The sequence below is a fragment of the Poecilia reticulata genome, linkage group LG7 (assembly GCF_000633615.1).
Source record: "Poecilia reticulata strain Guanapo linkage group LG7, Guppy_female_1.0+MT, whole genome shotgun sequence".
Taxonomy (NCBI): Eukaryota; Metazoa; Chordata; class Actinopteri; order Cyprinodontiformes; family Poeciliidae; genus Poecilia; species Poecilia reticulata.
In genome coordinates, this window is record NC_024337.1 from 15,983,383 (window position 1) to 16,008,421 (window position 25,039).

Genomic DNA, 25,039 nt, shown 5'->3' on the forward strand with positions numbered 1-25,039 from the left:
ACTACTAGTTTACTACTAGTAGTAAACTAGTAGTAAACTACTTTACTACTAGTTTACTAGTAGTAAACTAGTAGTTTACTACTAGTTTACTAGTAGTAGTAAACTACTAGTAGTAAACTAGATTGGGGTGTAACAGAATATTCAATATTTTCCAGAAAATTTTTCTTTGCGTGTTTTCACAAATACAGGTTTTATTATTTTCACATTTTTCTACGATTGAGAACTTCCTTCATGAAAACTGAAGGCAAGTTCTGATGTCGTCACAATTGGGAAAGCCAGAAGGTTTTGTTATGCCGCAATGCTTAAAGATTCAACGTGAATGTGCTGATGTTAGCACTGTAAACTGAAAGCAGCCATTAGCCATTCAGGAGTGAGACTGCACTGGTGAGTGGCAGCTCCCTACGTAAAATATTAACGATAAGGACAAACACAGCCGCAGCACACAATATTGTAAGCTCCGGCAAAATGGGAGTAATTTTGTCCCATAAAGTATTTAGCGGGCTCTGTTGAAATGAAGCATGCAACTAAAACTGAATCAACTGGGACTCCAAATTAAATGTTACACTTCAGGAAGTTTAGCCAAGCTAATATTTATAACTGCAACAATTTAAAAAAATGCAGTTGTGCATTTTCTACATTTGAATTGACTTCTTTCTGCCAGTTTCTAAACTCAAACACATTTAAGGGTTACTGAGTCAGAGAAATGAAATGGACTTGGCTGGCACAGCAGATAACAGGTGCAAAAAATAATAATAAAAAACAGCCAGAGGGCATTGGTCTGAATCGGCAACTAATGGAAATAAATAGATTAGTCAGTTTGACAGGCTGTACAGCAATTATATAGGATAAACTTTAGATCATTACCAACATACGCCAGCGTACTTGACAAATATATCTAAAGAGCATTTAAAATCTAAAGTTAGAGTGAGTGATTCTTTTCAAAGTTTTACTTTTGTTAACTGATTAATGGAAAACCATAAATTCCCAGAGAATTGCACAAGACAGTATATGCATGCAGTACTTGGTGGGGGCTCCTTTTGCATTAATTGCCGTGTCATTGTGGCGTTTAGATAACGGTACTGCTGAGGTTTTAAAGAAGACTAGCTTGCTTTTATGTCTGCCTCTAGCTCATCTGCACAGTTAGGTCAGATGAGTTCCTCGTCTTTATGACAGTACTCCACTGATTCCCAAGCACAAAGATACACTGATCAATAGATCAGGTATTGGTGTTTTTGATTGAGTGTGGAGGTGCAAAGTCCTGCTGTTAATTGAAAACAAAATCTAATCTGATCCTTTTCCCCTCGTCAGAGGTAAGATGTCTCTGCTGCTGGAGTGGCTTCACCAGATGCAGCCCATGTTCGGGACACGTCTGTGTATGGTGGCTCTGACTACAGCAGCAGTAAAACCTCTTGTTAAACTTTCACTAAACTCAAACAGGCATTGCTCAACAACCCACTGAAGACTGTGGTTATTCCTCTTGCTTGTATAAGTTTTCCCTCATATCAACTTGCCGTTAATAAGCTTGGTTACAGCAATCAGAACAGCCAGATTCCTCTGCATGACCGTTTTCTGGTTTGCCCTCCAAGTGGGCGTATGTTAGCAGCTATCTGCTGAACAAGTCAACTGTGTTCCCTAGGACTGAACATTTCTGTATTCAAAATCCTCTCTTTAGTCTTATGCCATATTCTGTTTCTCCATGAGAGTTAATTTTGAGTTATTAGTCAACAAAATTATAGAAAGAAATGCTTTGAATATATAATCAATCTCTAAGGAATCATTCTCATTTACGAACTTCATCATACTGTAATTTATTTAATGTGCCTGGATTGTGGGAGACACCAACTCAAGAACACAGAGATGACATTAATCCAACAAGATCCAGCCTCAGGATGACCTGTGAGCTCGTGTGTCCTTGCAAGCACCAGCGGCGATATTGTAGGCATTTCTGTTGGTGCACGAGTTTTGTTTATATGAATGCTTTCTTATCAGCAGCTTACCACTGCAGAGGAACTATTTGCCCTGAGCTGCAGGCTGGTAAACAAACCCTGGACTTGACTTTTCTGCTGGTTTGGCCTCTGCCCAATCACAATTAAGCAGCAATAGAATTTGTCCCCAGCAAAATAATCATGCAACATCTTCGCATAAGCGCCACCGAAGGGATCTGCTTTGCATTTAAGTGTTCTAATAAAGATAACATTAAAAATGGCTTCCGTTTTAGTAAGTACATATCAACATGCATTCATTCACTCCCTAGCAACTCTCTTAATCATTTGTCTCATCAAGATCATAGTGCTTAAGCCCGGAACTGTGGTCAAGGCGACTTACTGCTGGAGGGATTTAGGGATCAGGAAATGATGAAGGGGGGATGCGAAGCAAAGAGGGGAAATCTAAATCAGATAAGAAAATAATATTAAAATAATTTAAAAAAAAAAACAGTTTGTGCCAGCTTGTAAAATTTGGCAAGATGACAGAAAGTAAGATATACGAGCAGTAAAGAGAAAATGGTTATATAAATAGCAAAAAAGGAGTGGAAGGAAGGGAGGGAGGCAGGAAGGCAAAAGTGATGCAGTCAGTATTCCAGCTGGGTAACAAGCTGATACAGCCACAGTGGCAGCCACAACTCAAGAACTCGGTGTGGTACATCCGTTATTATCCGGTGCAAATTCACACCGCCTGACTGGCAGTGAGAGCCGGGTCAGTTTCAGAGTGAGAGGAAAAAGGGTTACAGAGGTGTGGATTTAAAAAAAAAAAAAAAAAAGTTAACAAAAATCTAGATAGGACTGTTCCCCTGGCCTAAGTGTACGCTACAGCCACTCATTAAACACAGAGACCTGTCATTTTACTTAGCAGACGCCAGACAAAATCCAAAATGGTTATATAAGACTTTCTGGGGGGATGAAAACCTCTTGGGAAATCCTGTCAGTCAAAGTAATCCCTTCAATTTTTCCAGCTACTGTTCATCTAAGGACTGTATGATATAGCCTGCAGCTCTGTAATCACACGCTGGCTGAAGGGATGAGGCCATTCTGGATTGACGGAGAGCCAGGCACTGGAAACCCAGCAGGACGCACGCACTTCAAGTCATCTCCACCATTAAAAACTCGATTAAAAGATTCCCCTGGTATGCATACATATCTTAAGAAACTCATATTATAGATACAACAGGGGAAACAGAGGTTATTTTTGAGCATTACATAAAACAATATTCATGAGGTGAGACTGGGATCTGTTGGAATAAAGACAACTGGGCCTGTGATGTAACAGAAAGACTGCTTTGCTGCAAATGAAATCAATTAGCTGTCAATGCAATTAACAGGACTGTGGAATATTAATTTAACTCCATGGTTTGAATCTTGATAATATTCTACAAAACTTCCCGAGGCCAATGCTATTTGTGCATCTTGCAATGCAAACATCACATAAAAGAGTGTTGTGAGCCGAGAGTTCAGTTGTAATAGGAATGACTGGAATTCATGCAGCTGGAGTTAAGGCTCCCAAACTAACAGATTTTCTGCTGCGTTCGCACTTCTTGTTTTTGTTGAGTTTTTGTTTAAGATCAGCCTTTTTGTAGCAACTCACAGACATGAGTACCCAAGGGAATCTGACAGAAGCTGTGATTAAAAAGTTTATATGAATTCTGTATGCATCTTTTTTACGATTTTGATTTTTTTTTTTTTGTTCACATTAAGGTCACAAACATGAATTAACTTCTTACTGTGGCTAACCGTGGAAAACATGCCCATTTGTACAGCACAGACCTCAGAAAGTGGGAAGAAGCTGGTGTTCTGGTCATGTCAGTGATAATTCTTCACAGTTACACAGAAGAACAATTTTTTTTATATTGAAATCTCTGTTCAGGTAAACATATTGCTATGCTTTCATTGCAAGACAAATACTTTTAATTCTTAAGACCACACTTGAAGTCTGAAATTTCAGCCATCACTTGTCGTTTTCTTCCTTCCTTCAAAGCTGTGGTACAAGTTGGGAGTTGTGTTCAGCGTGACCTGTTGCTCCTTTGCTACACATTTGACGACATTATCTAAAACACATGGCTCTAATTAATTGAATTGGAAAGATTGGCAGGGAACTAATCTGTATACGCTCCATGACCTGTTCACCTTCTTCAAATGTACAAACATCATTTCGTGTCCCCAAACTGACCGTTTCGCTGTTTTCTCACCATATTCGATTACTGGTCAAGCCGCCTAAACATGCAAGTCTGATTAAGCCTAGACAGAATCTGAGTCAACAGCGAAAACATCAAGAAAGAACTAGCATCATGGAGCATGACTCTGTTTACATGACCAAAGGTCAAAACTGAAGCTCCACATCCATTTCCCAGAGCTTTAATTCACCTCGCTTGAATTTTTTTCCTATTCATTAAATGTGTCAGAACTAAGAATTTCCACAACTTTTTGGTCAACATTTTATCTTCAACTGAGGTATGCTGTGACACACTTTTTTTAAAAGTTTCATAAAAAATAAAATCATACAAATTTGTACGCTTTGATGTATGAATATTTATAATCTTGAAATTCTTTTTTTTTTCCCCAGCTAGATTAAAAAAAAAAATCTAAAATCGATAAAATTGAAAACAGTAGATCTGACCTCAATAAAGAGCTGGAAATCAGCATCAGTGGATTAATTAACAATACAAACTGAACACTCCATGCATTTGTTATTAAATGAGAATGTTGGAAAACATAAAATATATTTTGGGAATTGTTTTGTAAACTTTAACAGGAGGAAGAAATCTTCCCTCATGGTGTTCAGGACCTGCTATAACCCTGAACATAATGCAGCTTGACTCTAAAACACACACAAGCGTCTGARGACCATTAAAGTCTATTTTCAGGACGTCTCCGCTGAGGCACATATAACAGATGCATTATCACACCGCAGCAAAGGGCTCAGCCTCTCTCCTGTTCGCTCCCTCCGTCTGCTGCTCTCTCTACCTCCTGCCTAATAGAGGCCCTTCTAATTTCATCAAATGTGATAAAGCACCACAAAATCAAGTCTGCAGCTAGTTACTTAGCCCAATCTCCCTTTGGATGAGAGGCAATAACAGCATGTGGTGAGGAAATTGGGTGCTTACTCACTCAGAAGGATGCATGCCTAGCAAGCAGAATGTGCTGGTTACGGCAAAGACTCACAGAAGACCACAAGCACGAGGAAGGAGCGAAACCCGCCACGGTCGCAACAGCAACACTTAAAAGGTGGCTTCTTGACCACTGAAATGAGACATATGTAATATTATGGCCACCTGTTCACAATCAGCAGAGTGAAGAGGAGCAAGATCCCAGGAGCACATAAACTGTCAGGGTGGTTAAGAAAGATTTCTGTGAAATTATTTCAACAATTGAAACAGTTGAAAAGCTGTTGATTCAAAACTCGACTAAGGAATAAACCTACAACACATTTAAATGCAAACCTAGCTCGGACTTACAATGTGTATAAATAATAGAGCTCGCCGCTGTACTTTTTCTAACTCGGTGCTGTCACTCGGAGCGTGCATAAAAATGCACCTGACGGTCCTCTGGAGTGCAACAGCTGCTGCAGGGCTATGCCAGGACACAAGTGAATAGGATGGCACAAAGCTCAGAGAGCAGGCTGGCTGAGTGACAGAGGGCCTTGCTGGATCCGAGCTGAAGCACACATGCATGCCCTCCAGGCTGTTCCGTGTGAACCTCCGTACAGGATGCAGTGCTGGCTGGGACACGGTGGAAACTAAAGCATTGGCTGGTTTCCTTTGAGCCCCTGTGCTTAGAGCAGGCGAATCGCCATAGTGAGCTTTTTTCTAACAATGCTTTCAAATATTTTTAGAAGAGACTATTATTTCCTCTGACAGGATATTTGGCTGCTATTTATTAAAGAACTGTACTCTACTTTGAGCACATGATACACATATATTGAGGATTGTAGAATTATCCGTGAAATATTTTAAAACAAATGTTTTAAAAAGTCACCACACATACTGCTAAGTCTTGTTAATATGATTCCAGAAAATTAGCTGTAGAAATTAGGATAGTGTCACTCATTCGCCTACTGCTGCACACCACTGTTCAGCTGGCTTATAGAAAGGTCCAACACTTTTTCTTACTCTCTATACAAAAAAAAAAAAAAAATCTAATTTGATCATACAAATGCAGAGAGTCATGGTGTGGAAAAGAGTCTAGAAGCAAACATATTGCACTTAGCATAATTGTCCTCACTTTCTTGTGTTGGGATGATAGGAAGAAGGGAGCAGGAAGGAAGGAAGGAAGGAATGTCATGGTGACCTACAAGGTCTTTGATGAAAACAGCATTTTGGCAGAGAACCAAGCAATTTGTAATTTCATTCAGTGTTTCTGTGAAGGTTGTGTATTGTATTGTACTGTATTGTACACCAGGGATGGGTGCATCCATTTATCAGAGCACCTCTGTGATAAAGCACAAAGAACCAAGGATCAGAAGGAAAGGAAAAGAGGTCCAATTCTCATTATGTTCGGAGCCACAAGGGCACAAGGGTGAAAAAAAGGCCTTGTAAGACCTGAGCAGTCAAGAAACACTGGAAGACGTTGCACCCCACAATCTAGTCCTATCCTAGGAATTGTATTTCTTCCTTACACATTCCTCTTTTGTCTTCTCTCAGTGACTCAGAGCTGATGATCTGACACATTTTTGGTGAATCAGGGAAACTCCTGCAGCCTGAAATGAGACTGAGGTGAATAACTTAGGAGATTGTGGCAAAGAACATATGCGCGATTCCTATACTTCACAGGTTCCATGAGAGTTAGAGCAGTATGAAGAGCAACTCCAGCCAGTCCGCTACAGTGAACCTGGGAATAAGTGGTTCACACTCATTTTCACAGGCCAGAGATTTCTGATTCAGTCCCCCTGCTCTGTGATAGATTTAACACCGAGACAGCCGGGCCATTCATAATCTGCAGACACATGCTGGAGAACATATTTTATATGTGGCTGCTGAGCCTCATATGACTTTGTTAGTAGTCCTCCTATGCTACATCTTGATATAGCCGCTAAAGCAAAAAGGCTCGATGTTTCTGGAGAGTAAGGAATTGATGTAATCGCAGACACTTGGATGTGCATAAGTAGGTCTTCAGAAAGAGAGGAGTGTGATTTTTTATAGGGGATGGGAATTATCTAAATCCATGCCTAGCAAGAAATGGACTGTAATTCCTGCATTGATTTGACTGTATGTAAAATGTTGGGCAAGAGAAGTACTAGCATAAAGCGCTTTAGAGAAACTGCTCTCTAGTGAAGTACCCCGCCTGGGTTTAGCCACCAAATCACTTTCACAAGCACAGCCTCTTCTTAAGATTAATGCAACACTGGTTTTCTGGGAATTATGTTTGATCAAAGACAAATCTCTGTTAGTGAGATGGTAAAATTAGCATCAGCTTTTTTGTGAAGCTTTTTCCCCCAGCAAGTGAGGTCAGCTGGGACTACATGGAACAGAGCAAGGCAAAACCTAAAAAATGCGACTTAAATAAATCACAATCAGCCTTTACAATGTGGCCACTATCATTTACGGGTGATGAATTGCAATAGCACAGTGGGATCATTTTTCACAGTAATCACGGGACAGACTGTTTGCTTGAAACAAAAACACTTTTTAACTGAAATCTGTCAAATGAACGTGCGATCGATTGTAACAATTCCAAAAATGGATGGAGTGAGTACTTTTGCTACAAAGATCATCAATATGGCTTCATGGCAGAAATAGAGGAACATAGGACCAACTTCTCATCAATTGTGAAATACAATATCTGTTGGAAACACCCGTTGCCCGAAGACTATGAAACAACTGGAATTCTGGTTTTTGGTTGGGGGAGGAGGAAAGAAGGTAGCACTAATTCACCACATGTGTTGTAGCATTAGCTTAAATTGAGCTTTTTTAGCATCAAACAATCTTTTGTTAAAGTTAATGATGGCTGGACACAAGTGTCCTTACTTTTAGGATTTCAAATTACGGCCATTGTCATGAGTGGTCATCTGCCACTGTGATTAATCACAGGTAGTTTGGGAACACTAGGTTGCCAGTTTGCTGAGTCTTAACCCTTCTGCTCTTTCTCCTCACTTCATAAATTACCATGTACATCTTCACTCAGTGAACTTATATTTGCTTTGCAATCATACTTTGATATCGCAATTTTTTTTGACAAATATATTTTACACTAATACCCTAAGTTGGTTATTGTAAACATAGCAACATTACTCACTTGTCCACGACTTTTGGTTGTCTTGTTTCTTCCTTTAATGTTTTGTTTCTTTTTTTGACTAAGCTCTTGATTATGGAATTGCTATAATCTTTGTGACCAACATGTTAGACCCCAGTTAAATGATGACATCCAGTACGCCTTCTAAAGAGAGGAAATATGAGGGCCGGGGGACATTAAAACATGAACAGAGAGCACAGTATTAACTGAAGAAAAATCCAATTCAAGAGCATTCCCATGCTTGGTCAGTATGAACTAAGCCAAACCGAGGAATTTCTCTGTGGCAGTTTCTTCCTCGTATTAACATTTTCTCAGACCACACACACAGATGATGGAGCTCAGTGAGCCACGCTGCGGCTCGACCACTTTAACAGAGATCCCTGGGTTTAGCGAAGCAGCAAAAGGAGGTTGCTACAAGTCATCCAGTCTCCATTCATCCATCTGAGGGATGTAACTGAGATTTCAATTCTAGTCAACAATTAGCATGTTTTTGGCAGAACCTACGGGTATGACGCTAAAGTCTGTGAAACACAGCAGTGGGCAGTCTGAGTATTTCCTTCTATCACAAAACTCTATCATTTCTCAATTGGTGGGTAGACGAAGAAAAAATATGGAATGGGGTACTTGGCAGGCTCTCTTTCAGCCAAACTAAACAACCCTGCTGCTGTTACCCTATAAACTGCATCAGCAATGATGAAAACATATAATCATACTCCAGCAAAAAAGTGCAATAACAGGAAGGAGGGAAAAAAAGATTAAATCAACTGTTTGTTACCCTCGAGAAAACGTAACCAAGGAGGGGGAAAAAAGCCCCATTCAGCATTTCATCAGCAACATAAATAGGAGCAGCTGGGGCTCGCTAACATGCTGAAGTGGGCTAATTAGGACACTTGGTGGTTGGTTTACTGTTGTTTTAGAATGGCTTGGACGGACTGTGAGTGACTGAGTCCACTTTCATTTTATTCTTCATGGCCACACTTCAAACCAACAACACGTACTGTATTTCCTGTGAGATCAAAGGGTGGCGAGGGAGGGAGTGAGCCGTTTCCCAGCCTTCAATTTTCTGTACTCAATCTGGTGCAAACACTATCACTTAGTTATTCTTCTCAGTGCCACAGAGCTCTCTTAACTTTCATGAAAACAGTTTTGCCTTCCTGTTCCGACCCTCCCTTGCAGCTTCCCCCTCTCTTCCTGTATGACTCAGTAGAATAAGTCAAAAAATCCCACACCTCCCTTCTTCTTCCATTGTTTTGCAGCAATGCTGTGTTTCTGTGGACTGGAAGTAGACTCAGACTGGAATGACATTCTTGCAGTTTAATGAACTTGAGGAAAAAAAATACTACATTCTCTGCATAACTTAAAAGAAATTTGACACCCTGAATTGTCCTCTGACTCTACAAGAAGCTTGTGCTCTTTCCAACACTTTGCCTTCAATGTGTCATGACAACGCCTTTCCATTATGCCGTCTAAAACTATTTTTAGGAGCGTTGAACTGAGAAGTAGCTTGTATAAGCCCAGCAGTTTCAGGTAACTGCTACTGCCGCTAGTCTGATGGAGCTGTGTGGGGAAGGAGCGGGGGAGGGGCAATCTGTCAGACCGAACCTTGGCTGGGAGACTGCAGCTCCAAAATGATTAGTTGGGCTGTATGCTCAGGTAGTCAGCTTGCAGTTGACTGTTTCACAGATCGACTGCCCGCAGGTTCCTAACTGTAGCTTTGTGTTACTTTCATAAGAGTAATGGGTGGCAAAAGAGGTGCTTTTGTAGTTTGTACAAGGCAGCTAACTAGTAGTATTGTGCAGCAACAGGTGGGGGAGGATCAGAATCTGTTTAATCTCTGGGCAGCCAGAGAAAACTTTGGTAACTATGCAACTTCTAATCCAGTTTCATGCCGTGTTAAACAGCAAAACATTATGTGATTATGGAAAATGTAGGAATTTTAAGACCAGAACTTTTCAAGCCTTCCCATGATACCAGCCTATTATCAGATTCTCAGGGCTCAGAAGAAAAGTGTACATTTATGTCACCAGATGTAGTCACATGACAACAGTGCCTGAGTTATGCAACAAGAAATAATGTACCTTTTTAGTATCACCAGAACTATGCCTCCTACGAACAGATACAACTCTAGTCATTTTGAAACTTTCTCTTTCATAAAAAATACTTTTAAAAAGAACTTTGTATACCCTGATACCGGTAACCAGCCAATGCCAAACTGAAACTGGGAGTTTTGAGCACGACTGAGATGACTCCTCAATATTTGAACAGTTGTGGTGGAACATCGAGTAAGAAATATTCATTCTATTCTCTGCAACAAGATTTTACTGAGGCTGTCTCTACGAACAACCATCAAACACACACACATATGCATGATTGCGTTGTCATCCTCTTGTTTCATCTACCTACAGCATCTAACTGACAAGCATTATCAGTGACAGCTTTTTGTCTCTAGTGCGTTGGAAGCTCATGAATGACACCTTTCTGTTGCATCGTGTTTCAGAAAGATTAAGTCATACATCTAAGCTATTAATACATTCACAAGTCATAATTCTGTTACTTTCATTCATAAACTCTTGCAGTAAGCGTCCTTTATTGCCACAAGCCGCTTATATGTAGCATCATATTTTAGAAAGAGCTTCTTTTGGTAGGGTTTGAAAGAAGAAGCTTCATGAGAACTTTAGTCTGTGTTGTTTTCTTTGCTTTCCCCTTTTCTCGTTTGTTGCGTCAAGCGGTAGCATTCAAAGACAGGTGGGGTTGTTTACCTTGACACAGAGCTACTGCACATGTTCAGTGCCTCGGGGACCCAGGCAAACACGCACACACACTACATTTCAGCTTTTCAGACCTTAAGCCGTTGAAGCAGCTAATGCTTTGTACAACACAACCCACAAACGCTGTAGCCTTGGCAGAATAAACAAAACCAAGGTGTCCTTTATCAGGCACGTCAATGTCTGCACAAAAGGAATCCATGGAAAATTTACATAGCGGTGAGAAGAACTGGGTGTGTTCTCACCAACACATGCCTAAGAAAGTGGCAGCACGTATCCGGTATACCGCCTTCTCCGGGTTTTTTTCACATTTTTGATAAAGAATGCAAACTAGATCTAAGCCTGCAGTTCTCAAAATGCAGGTGAATTAAAGCATGTGCCATAATCTGGAAGCATCTGAGCCATTTGCCAGTCCCCTCTGGCGCGCCTCCACCCAGCTCACGGTTTGTCTCACTTCCAACCTCCCAAAACAGACGGGAAAGAATGAAGCGAAGCAGAAGAAAGGGTTGATGCTGTGTCTGTTATTCAGTAAAACAAAACCTATCCTCTTTGTAAATTTGGAAGAAAAAAACAACAACAAAAAAAGCATCCATTACAGGACTAAACACCACTCAGAAAAAAAATGGTCCTAATTTAATCCGATGTTTGCAAAAACAACACCCAAAACACCGTGCTTGCTTTGTAATAACATGCAAATTCCTCTCACCTATTCACCCCTGTCAGGTGGAGCATGTTTTCTGAGAAATGTGGGGGTGGACTTGTGGCAGGCAGTGAGGTTGGTGCAAATTACCTAATTGTAAACATAATACCTACGAGTTCAGAGACGCCTCCTGCAATGAGGAAAAAGTGTTAAAAGTCAGGGGTAATCCAGATTTTCCAATATCTACAATATTATCTAAAAAAATATCCAATATGCTCTTTCTACACCAACAATGTTCAGCAGCATTTTCACCCAAAGTGTATATTAATTCCAAACTGTTGCAGATTAATACAAGAAAAGATGCTCATTCATTTCATTCATGTATAAACCTGCCTGGTCCCTTGTTTCATCACTTTTCTCACTCCTCCCTTCTTTACCTCGTGCCTCTCTTTAGGCAGGCAGATGTTTCGGAGCAGTCATATTTAATCAGCATCTTTATGGACAATACAGGAATTTTAAGTCCTATGCCGGAAAAAAGCCTCGGCTGTCACACTCTGGATAATTGCCTCTGATGCCCAGATTCATTCTTCCCTTCAACGCTCCAGAAATGACAATGCTCTTGACTGACATTGCAGCTGATGTGGGAGAATGTCGAGAATTCAGATTTTGTGTTTGGCCCTGCATGATATCGCATCACATCATTTATCCTGCACTAATTATTTGATTTGAAAGTTTCTCAAAGACACTGCTGTCACGATTCCCATTTCATTTATGATGACAGGGGAAGAATAATGTGTCCATGTGGGCGAGCTCCCACTGTTCCAATGACTACATGCAGTTTCCCTTTGATAGCAAAAGTCCAGTAGAAAGTAAGAGTGATGGAAAAACAACATCCAACTTCAACTATGATAGAACCAACTTGAGAGTTTAAAAACGTTGCTATGATTAGTCATGGCAAGGGATTTAACAATACTTCCAAGTCACAAGACCATACAAGGTGTTTGTATACCAGAACAAGACAAGATTTTAGTGACATTTCTGGAAAACCTAAGTAATTTTTTTATTATTTTCACAAAAGATTAAGTGTTTCAAGGCATGTGTTTCAACCAATCATGCTTTCAGGTTGCCACAAAAGATTAACACTGACAAAAGTCGTTAGATTTGTCCCTAGTCATATTTTTGAAAGTGGCTAGAGGGTTCTGAAAGTTGCTAAATATCGAGACAACGTCACTAACTTGTCAAACTGTGCTCTTATCCTGACCACAGGTCATCTTCACACTGGGCCATGCCTCTCATTGCACTACTTGCTTTGCTCAAATCTCTCAAAATTTGTCTGGAGGTGAGGTAATGCTTAGATATTAGCAACTGCAGTGGTTTGAAGACTATTTCACTGTGTAAGGTATATTTGGTCTTTGAACTATCAAAATAGGCAGTTATAATTGTTTTCACAGAGAGGGATTCAAGTATTTGATGATTTTAGCTATTGGGGGTCAGTTCAATCAAACAGATTGAGAAAACTGTTGCTAGCAGCATAATGGAAAAGTCTTGCCATTTTGAAACTACCTTGGAATGTCTTGGTACCAAGATTCAAACTTAAGTCACTTATCTGTGCTTTTAGGGCTCAAACTAATAGAATAAACATATGTCCCCAGACAAGGTTATCACTTCACAAAACCTAAAAGTAATCCAGCATCTTAATATTGCAAGAACTTGTGACAGGAAAGTTTGCAGCACCACCAGTAATGGCCATTTTCTCAATTTGAATTGACAGGACAAGCTCTAAGAAAAGCTGTTTTCAAAAGAGAGGGTTCCACATTACTTATTACGGTTTAAAACCTTGACTATGATGTATAAATCTACATCAAAACTGAGGTTAAATGAAGTAACTGTACATTTTCACAGACTCTCTAGGTGTTATGACAAGCTGCCTTCCATCCTTTTTCTCCCACTGGCTTCTGTGTGTGGATCAGAGTCATGTATTCATGCATAAACATTAATGTTATCCCAAGGGAAAATTCATTTCCCCTGGCCTGGACACAATAAATCACCTTCGGCCAAAGTAAAGAGTCTGGAGTTGCAGAGACCGGCGGCAGTAGCGTTAGTCAGAACTTTTTTCATCCAACATTAACCCAAGTACTTTCACAAGTTGAACCAAAATTTAAGTCAGAAAACATGGACATGTTTTTAAAATCATAAACGCAAGTTTGAAAGACGAAGTCAACTCGTTCTGTTTAAATGTTTGACTTTAAGCCTTTGTCGACACTTCTGGGAAACAAGTTTCCGCAATGAGCCACATTCCATGTTTTGAAGCTGAATGAGTTTCATGGTCTTTCATCATCAATTTATCCCTCTTTACTTTGGTCTACAACTGTGGAAAAACTTAATCAAGACGATGTGTGTGCACAAGAGACAGAACAAGATACTGTAGTGAAGAAATGAGAGCGGAAAGCTTTTCCAGACAGAGTTTTCTGTTTGCCATCTAACTCTGATGAATTCAGAGGGCCTTGTTTTCCCTTCCTCTTTCCTTTCTTCCCATCTCCTCGCTCGGTCAAAGCTACATATGACTTCAGGCTTCTGCTTCTCAGCGAAAGAAGATTTCCACACAGATAGCTGACCAAAAATCTGGTATCACTGAAGCATGAACAAGTGCAGAGATCTACATGTTACCGAGCAATAGAGCGCACTGGAAGAAATATTTGTAAATTTTACCCTGCAAGTCAAATTAAAGAAACATTCAAAACAATAAATGCAAAATGCATTAATATCTGTGAATTGTTTTCAGTATTGGACACATACCATCCAGTTAAACTGAGAGTATGATGAGAGGATTATGCAGTTAAAGGGGAAGTATGTGCTTTCCAGCCACATCAATAATTTTATAGCACAATCCAGTAGCTATGTTACCTTCATTTGTTATAAAAATGCTATATACATTAAATATGACAAATAATTTGACTTCATAATTTAACATCTGTCTCATTAAGAGACTCCGTCTTTCTGAAACTTCATATTCAGCGAGTCATCACTCGACTATTAACCCTTTAACAACATTTTTTACCAGCATTGTACTGAGAAGTATCTCCCATAATGAGCTCATATGATGCGCAGTGCCACCAGATGTTTGCCAATTGCTGTGGGCTAGTCTAAAGGAACCGAGTGAGGTAGCGTGAAGGGCTGCTCTGTAAGGCAGACGCTCAGTAGCTTGGAACCAGCACTTCTGAGGAGGAGCTGCACCTCAAAGGCGGCGCTAGACCCACCCAGGCATTTTGCAGGGCTGAATGGTTGTCAACGGAGATTTAAGGATTTCTCAAACATGCATGAAAGGATCAAGGCCAGGTATGTTTTTGATGAGGAAATAGCATTATAACATGATGCAGAAAAAGTCTATTTTACATGATRGTGCCTCTTTAACACCCTATGGTACTTCTGGAGGGGCAGAAGTACCAATCTCCAAGCTGAATCACAACTCAGCTTGGAGAATCTGTTGACAAGACAGCTTTCAGTTGTGCTATCCACAAATCTGACCTTCATGAAAGAGTGTGAACAGGGAAGCTGTTCTTAAAAGAAAATCATAGGAAGTCACATTTGCAGTTTGCCACAAGCCATGCAGGGAACACAGCAGACCTATAAAAGATGGACAAATAAGACCAACGCTGACCTTTCACAGCCTGCAAGTAAAACACTACGTGTGGTGGAAAACTAACGCTGCACATCATTCTGAACACACCACCCCCATCATGAAATACTGTGGCTGGAGCCCCCCAAGCTGTCGGGATGATTTTCATCAAGTCAAATGAAGCTGAAAGGTGTTGATAGGGAGATGGATGAAGCTAAATACAGGGCAGTCCTGGAACAAAAATGGAAGGGTCATCTTCTCTAGAAAGACCCCATGCATAGAGTCAATAGCTACAATTGAAAGGTTTGGATAGAAACATTCATCTGCGGCAATGACCCAAGTAAGAAAACTGCTCTTCACAGATTCCCATCATCCAATCTAAATCTTGAGCTTTGTTGCATAGAAAATGGGCAAATCCTTCTCAATCTATATGTACAAAGGAGGTGGAAACAAATCAAAAGATGGTTCATAACTGCAATGAAAAGTGGTTGTACACCGACTAAATACAAGCGAAGAAAGAAAAACAATGAATGAATTAAATTGTACATTTTTATAGTGCTTTATGTTGAAATACATTGATTTGTGGTTGCAAAGTGACAAAATGTGAAAAAGCTCGAGATGTGAGTGTTTTTTTATAAATCTGTAAATCTATGTTAATATACTGACCTGCAGGATTTCACAAGCATAGGGTAAAAAAAAAAACAACACATTAGGCAATTCCCTAAACATTATAAAATGCTTCAAATAGCTGGTGGTAATGGCCATAACAGGCCCCTTTGAGTTGAAAGGGTTCTTACTCTAACTGAGCTGCGGTTTACATAGTAGAGCAAAAAAAAAGCTGTTGTTGGCTGGGCTCCTTTATGGCACATGAGTTGACTAGACAAGCAATGTCTGCACCCCTTTTCCAGCAGTAACCATGGTGACAGTGGCAGGCAGGGGCATCCTCATCACCAGGGGGCAGTGTGGGCAATGCTACATAGTGGTCCGCACTGCCAACCCCATACATGGGCTGCACACAGTCACGCAAAAAAACTACACATGTGCCACACTGTCCAAGCAAATCCGAATGAAAATGGACACAAACGCACGCAGCCAACCACGAATTCCACACATGCACACTGTCATCTGCTCCTGACAGATGCCCCTTGGCGCTCAACAAAAGCCCCCTCCCACTCTTGCCTCTCTCCCGCTCCCTTTTGTTGCTCACTTATTGTTGAATTTCCACCAAACAAAAATGCACATCCTCCCATGACACCAGCAAATTGATTATTTATGGTGCCAGGAGAACTGACTTATAACTGACTTGTATTCAAATGTGTGTGAAAGGCAAAGATGCTTGAGACAATGGATTCAATCTCTTAAATGAAAAGAGAGCAAAGTGTATTTACATAAGAATTTAAGGTTCTTTTTCCTCCTCTTTTTTGCCGATTACCTGCTTGTGCTGTATTGGACAGGCCTGGGAGCAGTTTTAGGACTGCGAGATGACTTCACGAGGGAATGCAGAATGAGATCAGAAAACAGGCGGCCACCTGACAGGGTCTGGAGGAAAAAAAAAAAAAGAAATCACACAAGCCCTCATCCTCATGTTTGCAGAGGTGAGAGCCAGACTTGCAGCCAGCGTGAAGATCGGTGACAAACAAACAACCAGACTTGTTATTCTGCAGGTCCCCGTGCCAGGATTCCTGCCCTTATCGCTGGCATCGAGTAATTTTGTTACACATGGTAAATATAGGAAGGCTTGTGACAGCAGACATCAGATAAAAGCTGAAAGTGCCTGGGCAGCGAAATGTGGAGATGGGGCTGAATGCCTAAACAGGCTGTTATGTGAAGGAGAGAGACTGATGATTGTGGCAGGCAGATTGAGGTACTAAAGAACGGTGGAGGAGACGGATCCCGTCCCATGGAAATGTGTCATGAAGGCAATGCTATTAACATCTTAATAAAAGGCTTGCCAGGCCCTGGAGAGCCCTCCTGAGTAGACTGCCTCCTTCTTTCCACACAGGGGCCCTGAAGCCGCTTTTTGCTGCATATCAACGAGGAAACATTTAGGTTGTGCCAGTCCTGCATTGTGAGGGTGTTAGACTTCCCAAAGGAGTGGCCTAAATGCCTATCCACAAACATGCTTCGCTAAATTCCTTTATTCCCCCTTTCCCTCCACTTTCATTTACTGTTCATTTCTCCATCTGTTGGATTTAGTAGCCATACAAAAGCCTTTGTTTCAGCAAGCTGGCAGGCCTTTGGGACAGCAGAGTGCACTCTGGGGTTCAGTGCTAACTTGCTGCCATCAATAGATAGAGCAGGATCTGGACCAGCCACAGCAGCACCAGGCAGAGGGAGGACTGTTAACCGTCCTCTGATGAAGCTTGAAGCTGGCTGCTGACTGTCTGTGTTGACACACAGGCTGCTTTCTTCTCCCAGTCTGACAAGGATGAGGAGACAATTTCTCCTTACAGAATTCCTACTGACTCCTACATGAGTCTGTTACTAGTGTCATGGCATATCAGGGTTTTAAAATGTGCTCCTATGGTTTAACCTGCTTTTAACGAGAAAGTCCAAGAGTGATTATGGTTTTCTCTGTGTTTTTGGGGATTAAGTAGCTGCAGCCGCTCCCCCACCTGTCGCTGCGCCCTGTCGGTTGATGAGTCACAAGAAGGATCCTCCTACACATTTCCCTTGCTTTTTTCTCAAGAGAAAAAACAATTCAGGTGTTTTAGCACATGAGTAGCTCTGCCCCTCCTACACCTATAGCTGTGCATTGTTTAGCAGACTGAAGGAAGAATGGTACATATTTCTCTTAACTTTCTCTTGTTCTGATGCTTTTCTTGTGTTTATAAAAAAAAATAAATTCAGCTGACTGATCCTGTGCACAATGCACTTGAAATCCACAACTGCGTTTGATGGAATTTTGTTCTTTGAGTTCAAACTATGTGCAAAATCAAACTAACAAACGTAACATCTGAATGTTAAAATATGTCTTATTACTTTTGCAGCAATAGAAATAATTTTAGCAATTTCATCAAGTTCCACATCTTTGTAAAAACGTTGCATTTTACCTCAAACTTGTAATAACATGGGAATCTTTTCGTTCCCTGAAAAGAAAATAACTTTTCATTTTCCAAGGATAAATATGTATCGAAAAAAGATATTTGAGAAATTGAAACTTTATTTCTCTCTTCATTTACGGACAGATGAAATTCACTCCTTTTGAAAACAAAAAGGACTTTTTACATCTAGATTATGTCTTTTATCTTTGTTTTGTCCCATCACAACCCAGATAAATGCACACTCAAGCAAATGCCTAAAAGACTCATCTCATCGTTTTTCAGGCCCTCAAGACTCCCTTGAATTTTATCTGGACTTTTTAGTTTTTAAACAGCCTAGTTTAGACATACTTATAGATCACAACAAAAAACATAGATAGTAAAAAGTGAACACAACATGTGGTTTCAGGTAACAGCTCCATGTCAGGAAGGAGCCTAGGGATAGTAAGAACTTCCACTTTAGTCGTGGCATTTTCTTTTTCAACTGCCCAATGTTTTTCAAAAAGTCCCCAGTCTCACTGTGCATCATGAAAGAATGAAATGCAGAGTGGCATTGATTTCTGCACTCTGTGCCATGTGTTGCTCATACTGGGCAATCTGCTACTTAACAATGTAGTGGCCTGTAGTCATCAATTTAAAACGGTTTCAACGATTGGATAAGTCACTGAAGCCTGCACACACAGCTACTCAAGATGATGAAAATGGCTTCAGCAGCATGACAACACCATTAAATGCGACCCTGTGGTGTTTTCCAACATCTGTTATTGTATGAAAATTATCAAAGCTGAAGAACAGATCTATGGTATATGTATGTTGAAAACATGAGGGGTTCATCTTCACTAGAGGATTAGCAACCAAATCAGAGACCCTTTGGCACCAASTGGGTTTGTGCTGATAAGATTCTGTTGTGTGAAGCAGCAAACAAACCAGATAAATGTTCCTCCAAGTACAAAAACACTGAAAGATTTTGAACAATGCAAATAAAACAATTTCTCTCAGTTTAGCAGTTTGAATGAACTCTGAAGAAAACACTGGTTCCTTTAACAGCTTTATTCACTTTTTGCAAAAATCTAACTCTGAGCCAACTTTCCATGGTAAAACCTTCACACCTAAGAGTGCCATTAACACCACCTTGCAGTGGTAAAATGTGGAGCGTTCACTGCTTATATCAGGTTTGTGTGCTACTGATTTTTGAGGCTGGTAAAAATTCATATCCCCTCAATGCATCCACCAGCAGATAGCCAAGTGCTTTTCTATAATATGTTACATCATTTTAGGAGGAATACTTTTTGTACTTCTGTTTAAAATGAAAGACATTAGATAAGGTAATTGCCAAATTACATTATTTTTGTTAGTACCATAACATGAAATACTTTTTTTGTGAGTTGTTATCATATAACAATGCTCTCATACTGGCTGTCTGATGATTATGTGAATAAAATCTCAAAATGAAATGATGAAGCAGAGGAATTGTCTCCGCTAATGTCAAAAAACACTGTTAGCAATTGTGTTGTTTTCATGAAATAAGAAACAATTAGCATCACACGTAAAGAAGTTTGTTCTCACAATAAAACATTCCACGCCATGATCCTCCAACTACTTCCTGTTGTCTTTTTCGTGGTTCTCACCAGTGGCTCATGTGATGCAAAAAAAGTGTTTCCATTGCAATTCTGCGAAATAAACTMATTTCTGTCTGACCAAAAAAAAAACCCATCTCATCCTAACACCAAAAATGTTTACTAATAAACGAGTAATTTCGAAATTGCCATGTTTACAATTCATTTTTGAAATGTTAAATTGTGTAGTTATATGGTCAATGTAAATGCAGCTTGTTAAAAACCTGCAAAGTGCAGCAGCAGAATCTTATCCCTTAGGTTAAAATTATGTGCAACATGTATAACAACTATAGAAAAATGGAAAATAGAATACAGATTTCAATATAAAAAGTAATATTTAGCATTGTATATTTGAAGCTAGCACACTGATTCCCGTTTCAAGTAGATTACTGTATCAATGTTTTGTCTGTCAATAGGACTGTTATGACACAATATGAGAGTATGTTTTATTGGAATCAACAACTATTTCAGGAACCATCTCCAAATTAAGACTTGATTCCAAAAAGTGGAGAGATTTTAGTGACATTGTCACAATTAACAGATAAACAAGAAGCACTGGGCTATGATAGGGAAATAAATTATTTGTGATCTTCTGCTTTTTTTTTCCTTCTAAAAACTGAACTGACTAAGCATCCTCTCTGGCTGCTCTCCATTTGTTCACTGTCACCTACAGACCCAGATCTGCGTTTATGTCAATTCTCACGTGCTTACACTCACCAAAGTGCAGATCGCAGACACAAACATGTACATAACGAGGCTGAATGAGCTGAGCGTGTGTGGGTCAAGGAGATTGAGATCTCAGTTGTGACAGCTGGACAGTTGAGAGGTTCAGATAAACAGCCTGCAGAGAGCCAAGACGGGAGGCCAATGGCATTAAAACAAACACTTTGCTATTTGCACACTCCAGCAGATACGGGAAAGAAGGACCTATATCTATCAGCGAAAGAGTCACTGAAGCCACAAAAGCTCCATTATGTGCATGTTTGCGTGCATGTGGAAGCAAATAGACAGTTGGGACGGCGGGGGTTGCTGCAAATGATGATGGGGGGGTTAGGGAGAAATCGGGTCTGCGTTCAGAATACAAAACCGCTGAACACATTTGCAGCATTCACTCATTAAGAAATAGGTCAAGGATTCTGCTCGCATGCGTAGCAACTTGTCAAAATCTCTCAAGCTGAACTGTGGCAAGCCTCTCTGCCTTAAGGGGGGGAATCCGTAGAGAAGCGAGTACTGTGGTGGTCTGCCAACACAGACCACAGTGCTGTGACAGCACACAGAAAATAAGCAACAATTCAACTCAAAGTCCAATTGTGGAATGTAAACGATCACAACTCATTGCTCTTCATCAACAGAGGACGCTCTTGAGCCAGCGGAGTTTGTCGCAGATGCTGATGGATGCTGATAGTGGCAGTGGTAGCTGAGGATTATGACAGACTTCAGAAAGTCTGCAGTCCATTAGGGAAGCACTTGCTCTTACAGCAGTAAAGGTCACTTTTCTAAATGAAGTAATGGTGATTAAAAAGACATTTTAGGGGTGAAAACCAGTCCCATCCTGCCAGGACTAAGATCTATAAATAAAGTCATCACTCTGCATTTTAACCAAGCAAGACGAAATATTTTCCAATGGTAAATCTGGTAAATCTGGACAGACTAGTGCAAACTGCTTTACTGGACACATAGTAAACTAATGCTTCGAAAGATATTACAGCTCCTTGCAGCAACTTTGGAAAACAAGCCCAGTCCGAGTAATTTCTACCCAGCTCAGTAAGGTTGACCTTATTGATCGTATCAACGTGTGATGTTGAGGTTCACGAAAGGCAATCTCGGATAGAAAGACTTCAAAGGCACCGCTTTAAAAAAAAGAGAATTATTTAGAAAGAACAATCCTTCTGCTCTCCTTTATGTTGGTTCATTAAACCTGTCAACAATAGCACAAACGCCTAAAAGTCAAGGTAAATTTGAGTGACTGAAGCTTAGTGAGGGTTTATAAGAAAAAAAAAATCCAAGTACAAGACAAAGAATAGTTTCTTAATGATATAAGAGTTACTGAAAAGCTCAGCTGGTCTGAGAGAGCAACAATGCATAGAGCCTGCTTCTTTTTCATTATTAGATTGGAGTTAATTAGGTGAGCATAATCAGCATGTTATAATCTAAACAATTGTGTGAGCTAGTTTGTTCTTCTAAAGGGAGCCGCATGACACCCCCTCCCTAGCTAGCGGTTGCTTTGGGGAGGGGAGACGCAAGGCTGTGTCCCTTTGAGATGGATATTAAAATAATTGTGTGCGGGGGGTCATGCTTCAGAGGCTCCAAAAATGTGATTTTGCCAGGAAGGAACTGGTTTTGATTGCAAGGGCAGAGGGATTAATATGCTACCCATCAGCCGCGGCAGATGCAAGTCATTTTCATGCAAATGCGAGGCAATTTTCTACTTAAGACAACATTTATTTTCTTTGGAGTCACTGTCATGGGCGCTCACCAGGACACTGGGAGTCTGACAGAGAATTAAGATTTGTAGGTGCATCGGCTGAATTGGACAGATGAGGTCTGGAGCCGTCCATGGAGCTCTACGCTGATGACAGTAAAGGGCAATAATGTAATAACACAACTGACAGAGGTCTGATAACGTGAACTAGATTAGTGATCCAGAGAGGCCAAACCAAGGAAGATATTTATGAGTTAGAAAATCATTTCTGTCTCAGATTCAAGGCTCACTTGTTGCAGGGAAGCAGGTCAAAGTCAACAGCCTGACAGAGCAAGTTAAAATTGTCAACTGAATGGACTCTGAGTCTGATTTACTTGATTGAGGTCAATGAGTCAGAATCACTTGAATGCAGGATTGTGATAACTGTAAGCAAAAGGAAGTAAAATCTTCGAAGACTGAACAGGGCAGCACATGCCGAAAGAATTTAAGAGCCAAGAATGCTGCAAACCTGAATTCTCGTCTCAGTAGGAAAAGTTGGAAAGAAATTAGGATTTCCAATCCCGGTTTTCTTGTATCTTTGCCCGCTCTCCGCTGGTTTTTCACACTGCTGCTGGGTTCAGGTGATGACACAATCTGTTTCTCATCAAGTATAATCAGGTGTTTGAGTTCAAATTCAATTGAAATGGAATTTGTGTCATACATGTAATGATTTTAGGGAAAAAATAAATAGTGTTTACATGTTGTGCTAAACCTGTATTAACTGTTATGAATGAAGATGCAAAATATAGTTTTCTCTTTTCTTTTTTTTTTTTTTTTACATAAAACATAAAAGACAGCCAGGCAAATATGAAAAGACTCTGGTCCATGTGCCGAATCTGCAGGTTACTGCTCTGCTGTAAAGGTTTGATTCATAATAAGACTATGTGTGATGAACGTTTGTTTGGGCGTCAGAGTGTGAGCTGTGGCACCGACACAATGTAAAACAGGCTGCCACCTTATCAAAGCCCGCAGCCAGAGATGATAAATGTCTCTTCCCGGTTGTCTCTATGCAGTGTCGGAAATGAGCTCTCCTGCAGTGTCGAGAGGGGCTGTTTTGTGGCACTCAGTGTGAGATTCCAGCAAATAAAAATTCCCATAAAGGCAGATTTATCCGAAACAACTGAGGTGATCACTCACCTCTTCATTTTTAAACTGGATCTCCTGGCAGTTGTTGATGCGCTCCACTCACATCCACTGAAAGAAGAAGGAAAAAAAAAAAAAAAAACGATTCCAAATGCGCTCAGTACAAGGTTGTAAGGGAAATCACAAATGCAGTGTCAGTTGTTTCAGTCCCTTTTAATGCAGGGTAGCCTCTCTGCAGGAAGGACCTGTTAAGCGGTGGCGTCATTCATTCAAAGTGGACACCTTGGACGTAGCAGCTGATTGCGAATGCAGCGCGTAAACTTCACAGCAGAGCCCGGGCGTCAGCATCTGAACTGACCTCCTGTAACGTCAACTTCAGCGGACCGTGTCAGTGCGGCAGCGGTGCATTCCTCCGGGTTCCGCAGTCAGCCTTCCTCCGGCGCGGCTCTACGGTGCGAGCCTCCAAGCCGCAGCCAGGCTCGCCATCACCCGCCGGTAGAAGAAGAAGCGTGTTAGCGTCGGTGCAGACCCGCAGCGTGGCTTCCTCACAAGGCTCTGCCGGACTCACACTCACAGAAGACTGGCGGCTCCATCCGAGTACAGCGGCGTGTTGAAGCTGCGTGTTTGCGTGCGCGTGTATGCGCGCGTGCTGCCATTGGCACAGAGCGCGCCTAAACCCAGCCCACTCACACTCCAGCTCATTACGGCGTTAACCGTTTCCGCCCAGAATTACACATTTTGTACGTAATTTGAAAACTTTGTATATGCAAGAAATAAATCTGAATTATCGCCTTGAAATAAAAGCTTTACTAAACACAGATGAATATGTTTGTTTTTTTTTAGATGCACTAGTTAAGATTTAGTTTGATAAGAGGTGAAACATTTTTCAAAGTTTTCCCTTATTGTTTGACAGAAACAAAAATACTTTCGGACTGACGCTCCAGTGTTGTAACATTTAGATTGCAGCTACAGCAACTCGGCACCGGACACTTTTTGCATTTTTATTCTTGATTGTTCTTTTGCCTGACCAAAGCGATGTAACATGGACACAGTTCTACAGTAGTCGCATCACGTCAAAAAAATGAACACGTCTTACCCATCAGTTGACTTTGTCTTCACAGCACACAGTCCCAAGTCAGTGACAGGTTCTCTTCTTCTACTTTGTATTAGAACACTGCCATCTATAGGTCAAAATTTGAATCTCTCTCTCTCCCTTTCTCTCTTCATCTCTGTCTCTCTCCACACGTACATTGCTCATGTCCAGTTTTGTTTTCTTGTTTCCTTTCTCTTTTGGACCTGAATCATCTGTGTCCTCAAAATTTATGCTGAAACGAGCTGGTTTTCAGGCAGCACAGCGAAAAAACAAAGAGTTTCTAAATCCTATTCACCTAAAATGATCAAATGGACTGTGGCATTAGAGAGGAGGACCTTTACAACATGGAAGAAATATATACATTACCAGAGAAACAAAATGCAAACAAATTTACATGCTGCACATACGTAGTATGTTAAATCAAGGTGTTGTATCAGGATTCTATCAATTTATAAACCAAAACAACAATTGTACTTGGACAGTAAGTCTTGCAAAAATGTGAATT

General features: G+C 40.6%; 1 long non-coding RNA gene across 1 annotated transcript; it reads right to left on the minus strand.

The window, feature by feature from the left end:
* Positions 1–198: 198 nt before the first annotated feature.
* On the minus strand, positions 199–24,213 carry LOC108166426 (uncharacterized). The gene is made up of 3 exons (XR_001776777.1): positions 23,496–24,213; positions 16,673–16,779; positions 199–210 (listed from the first exon to the last, which is right to left on the minus strand). It is a non-coding gene; the product is annotated as an uncharacterized LOC108166426 (long non-coding RNA).
* Between the last annotated feature and the right edge of the window lie 826 nt (positions 24,214–25,039).